Source organism: Hyaena hyaena, unplaced genomic scaffold (genome assembly GCF_003009895.1).
Source record: "Hyaena hyaena isolate Hyena2069 unplaced genomic scaffold, ASM300989v1 scaffold_1560, whole genome shotgun sequence".
NCBI classification, from domain to species: domain Eukaryota; kingdom Metazoa; phylum Chordata; class Mammalia; order Carnivora; family Hyaenidae; genus Hyaena; species Hyaena hyaena.
The window spans coordinates 276,347-281,393 of NW_024082180.1; positions in this window are offsets into that span (position 1 = coordinate 276,347).

Genomic DNA, 5,047 nt, shown 5'->3' on the forward strand with positions numbered 1-5,047 from the left:
GGCCAGTAACCCCCACCAATGAAGGGGAATCCCCATTCGATGATGGAGGCACCTCCCCATTGACGATGGAGGGGTGTCAATCTTACATCTCTTCATCCACCAAGGACCACTCCGCAATCGATGATGAGTTGCACCTCTCCATTGAAGATCAGGTCATCCCACCATCGATGATGGAGGCACCACCTCATCGACGATGGACGGATGTCATGACTGCACCCCGGAGTCGATGCAGGGGCACCCCCAATCAAGGATGGAGGCACCACAAAATTGATGATGGAGGCACCTCCCCATCGACGAAGGTGGGGGACACACCCGTACCTACCATTGCAAAGTGGCACACCACCATCGTTGATGGAGGCACACCTCTATCAACGATGGAGGGGTGTCATGCCTTCACCCCCACAACGACGAAGGGGCACCACACCATCAATGAAAGAGACACCCTTCTTAGATGAGGGATGGGTGTCATGTCTGCATCCCCATATCGATGGAGGAGCACCCCATATCTATGCAGGGGCACCCCACATCGACGATGGACGGGTGTCACACCTGCACTCCCCCATCGACAAAGGCGGGGCCTGTTCATCAATGATATAGCAGAGGTGTCACGCATCAACACCACATCAATAATGGTATTACACCCGTTTGAACATGGAGTCAGCACCCACTGATGATGGAAGGGCGTCAACGCTTGCATCCCCTCACCCCCACGGTGGCGGGGTGTGGCGCTGGCACCCCCCCACCGACAGTGGAGGAATGACATCTCTATTAAATCAGATGTTACTGTGCGAGTTTGAGCCCCATGTTGGGTTCCCTGTGTGCAAGTTCCAGCCCCACGTTGGGTTCCTCCAATGTGCAAGGTGGAGCCTCACGTCGGGCTCCCTCGTGTGCGAGTTCGAGCTCCGAGTCGGGATCCCGCGGTATGCGAGTTCGAGTCTGGCATAGGGCTCCTGCAGCGTGCCTGCTCTAGCCTGGCATCTGACTCCCTTGCTTTCTGAGTTTGAGCTCCGCGTCTGGTTCCCCTTTTGTGCGAGTTCGAGTCCTGCATGGGGCTTGCTCAGTGTGCAAGTTCGGCCCCGCGTGGGGCTTGCTTAGTGTGCGAGTTCAAGCCCCGAGTCGGGTTCCGCGTTGTGTTGTGCAAGCTCGAGGCTTGCTTCAGGCTCCTGTGGTGTGCCTGTTCGCGCTCCCCGTTGGGCTCCCACGCTCTTGGAGTTCGAACCTGGCATCGGGCTCTCCCAGTTTGGGAGTTTTAGCCTGGCTTTGGGCTCCCATTGTGTGCCTGTTAGAGCCCCACGTGGGATCCCACGCTCTCTGAGTTGGAGCGTCATGTCGGGCTCCCCTTTTGTTCGAGTTCGAGCCCCGGTGGGCTCAGTGCTGTCGGCTTGGAACTTTGAGCCTGCTTCAGAACCTGTCTCTCTCTCTCTCTTTCTCTCTGCCCCTTCTCCACTTGTGTTCTTCCTCTTTCTCTCTCTTTCTCCCTCTCTCTGAAAAATAAGGATAAAAAATTTTAAACCAGCCGCTTCCTGGATGGCGGCCAGGAGACGGCGCTGCCTCCACGGACCAGTTAACTGTGCGTGTCCTGCACTACCGCCACTGCCTGCAGGGGGCGCCGGAGCGCTGATCCCTGACTCCAGCGCGCGCATGCGCACTCAGCCTGCCTCCGGCATTAAGCGTATCTCTGCTTTCTCCCGACCAGCTGTGGGGGGCATGGGAGGAGGTGGGGCCGCGGCCACAGGGACAGAAACCGGTTCTCCTCAGGACCCCCTTTGAAAGCTTCCTGAGGACGTGTGGTCGCGTCCACGCTGGCAAGAAACCCCCCACCTTAGGACCAGCTGTGGAGGATTCGGGAGGATGTGGGCCCAAGTCCACAGGGACAAGAACCAGGTCTCCTCAGGACACGCCGCGGGAGGAGTCGGTGAGCAGAAAGCGAGGCCGGGGCGGGGGAGGCGGGAAGGAGGAGCTTCCTGAGCCGACACCGTTGAAGGGGTCGGTGGTCCAGTGGATCCCGCGGGCGGGGGAAGGGCCCGCCGCTGCGTGGTGCGCGGGGTGACGCGGGGCCCCGCGCGGGGCTCTGCATGCAACCATTGGGTCTTCCCTTTCCGGGCTCCGCGGCCGCGGGCCCGCGCGTCGGTGTTTCCGCTCCGCGCAGACTCGGTTCCCGCCGCGTCCTCACGCGGTTTGCGGTCCAGGAGCAGGTGCCCGGGTGGTGCTCGGGCTCCCCCGCTGTGGGCACGCGAGTCCCCCCAGGCTCTGCGTGCAGGTCCGGGTGCCGGTTCCGTGTCTGACACGGCGTCGTGGGGAGTTCGGTGTCCACGGCCCCGGATGTGCCGGTCGCTCCTGGAAGGACGGACGTTGTCACAGGACGGATTCCTCCAGGTCCAGGAGCACAGAGTGGCTTTCCGTCCCCGCGCGTCTCCCCGCATTTCTGTCCCCAGTGTCCTGTGGTCCTAGAGAGCAGGTCTGTCCCCTCCTCGCTCAGAGTCCCTCCCGGGCACTTGGTTCCTTCTGACGCAGGTGTCAGTGGGTCCGTCTCTTCAAGTCTCTTTCCAATGGGTCGTCCTGAGTGTGCAGATATGCACGTGGGGTTTCTGTGTCCATGTCGTGTCCTGCGAGTGTACGTATTTATTAGTTCTGTTTACCTTCAATATAACACCTCCAGCTTCTACCAGGAAAAATGGGTTTGCCTGGGACAAAGAGAGTATTTGTCCTCCTGTGCCTGGCGTATTTCACTCAGCATAATGACTGCGAGGTTCAATCCGTGTTGTAGCGGAAATTCAGGTCTTTTGTAAGGCTGAGCCGTATTCCGTTGTGTGCAGACCCCAATTTATTTACCCATCTGTCGGCCTTCACTTGTGTTGCTTCCATCTCTTGGCCGCTGTAAAGAAGCTGCTATGACTAGGGGTGCCTGGGTGGCTTAGTCGGTTAAGCGTCCGACTTTCGCTTAGGTCATGATCTCGCGGTTTGTGGGTTCGAGCCCCGCGTCGGGCTCTGTGCTGACTGCCAGGTCAGAGCCTGGAGCCTATTTCGGAGTCTGTATCTCCCTCTCTCTCTGACCCTCCCCTGCTCACGCTGTCTCTCTCTCTCTCTCCTAGAAATAAAATATATATATATATATATATATATATTTAAAAAAAAAGAAGCTGCTATGACTAAGGGAACGTGAATATCCGCTCAAGGTTTTGCTTTCAGTTTCCGTGTGTGTGTGTGTGTGTGTGTGTGTGTGCGCGCGCGCAGGGGTGGAGTTCTGTGCGCACTTTCTGAGGAACCACTGCACCGTGCTCTACAGCCGCTCTGTTTTCCTTGGTTCCTCTCTGTGGCAGAATAAGATTGCTGTTTGTGGGTCAATCCAGTTTGTTTCTCCATTTACCCACCGATGGGCATTTGCATAGTTTTTCTACTTTGGCTATTGTGAACAGTGCTGCTGTGTATGCTTGTGCAAGTGCTCTTTTCTTAAACAACTGTTTCAGTTCTTTGGGATAGACATCTAGGAGTAGAATTGTGGAGCCAAATGATCATTCTGTTTTTATCTTCCTGAGGAAAACCCAAACCATTTTACATATACGCTCCACCACTTTACATTTCCACAGGCAGGGTTTCAGGGTTCCAATTTCTCAACATCACTGCTAACATTTGTTATATTATAGTTTTCTATATTATAGCAATTTTAGTGCATGTAAACGGGTATCTAACTGTGGCTTATATCTTCATTTCCATAAGGATTACTGATATTTAACATTTTCTCATATTTATTTACCATACATATGATCTCCCTTGGGAAAGTATATCCAAGTCCTTTGACCATTCTGAAAACTGTGGGGTTTTTGTTGTTGTTGTTGTCGTCAATGAGTTGTACAAGCTCTTTATCTATCTCTAAAACAGACTCTTACCAGACAAATAATGTGCAAATATTTTCTTTCATTCTAGGCATTGTCTTTTCGCTTTTAGAATAGCAGCTTTTGAGGTACAAAGGTTTTTAATGCCGAGGAAACAATTTATCTTTCTTTCCTTGCTTGTGCTTTGGTGTCAGCTCTAAGAGCACTGTTAAACTCAGTGCTCATGAAGATTTATTTCCATTTATATCTTCTAGGGTTTACAAGTTTCCCTCTTACATTTAAGCTTTTGATCCACTTTGAGTTAATGATTGTATGTGGTGTGAGGGTCAGGGTCCAATTTCATTCCTCTGCACATGGACAGCCAGTCATCTAACACCCTTTGTTGAAAAGACCATTGTTTCCTTAATGTCATGCTGTCCAATTTTGTCAGTTATCCATGGATGAATGGGTTTATTTCTGGATTTTCAATTAAATCTCACTGATCTTTATGTAAATCTTTATGACTTCCCTGTGTTTATACTCTCTGGAAAAGGGGCAGTGATTTCATCCTCTGGGGGTGACTCGACAGATGTAGCACAGAGCCCTCAAACCGTTAGAGTCACCAAGCCTATAAATGAATTCTGTCTGAGATGTATTGCTGTCAGGGTAGCCCTGGTAGGAGCAGACAGACCTCAGTTCAGGAGACAAGTGCTACCGTCGCCCTGACTTTGGGGAGGGGCACAGAAAGGTCACAGCTATAGGACTAAGAAGGGGATGCTTGGGACCTAAATCCAAAGCCCACTGCCTTGAGCAGAGCTGTGGACTTGATGCCAGTGCTCTGACCCATCTCCCCCAAGCTAAAGCAGCTCAGAGCCTGGGGCTCTAGACACCCAGGTGACCACCCTGTCACCATTCCCTGTGGCCTGAGCAGGGCCAGCCCATGGAATCCAGACCCCATGTCCCTGTGCTTAAGCCAGGTGACCACCAAACAGCTAGGCCTTGGTTAAACCCTTCAAGGCCTGCAGGCATCACCTGGGACCTTCCTCATGACTCTCGTATGGCAGCAGCTGCTGAAGAGAGGACAAGGGTGTCCAGCCTAATGGGTTCAGTGCCAGTTCTGTTATTCTCACTGTGTGACCCCCTGGTCTAGAACCCCTGCTGCCTAAACCAATTCCAGCCTGGAGTGGCCATATAACACATCCTGGCTCATGAGGCCAAAGTGCAGGTCTACCTGG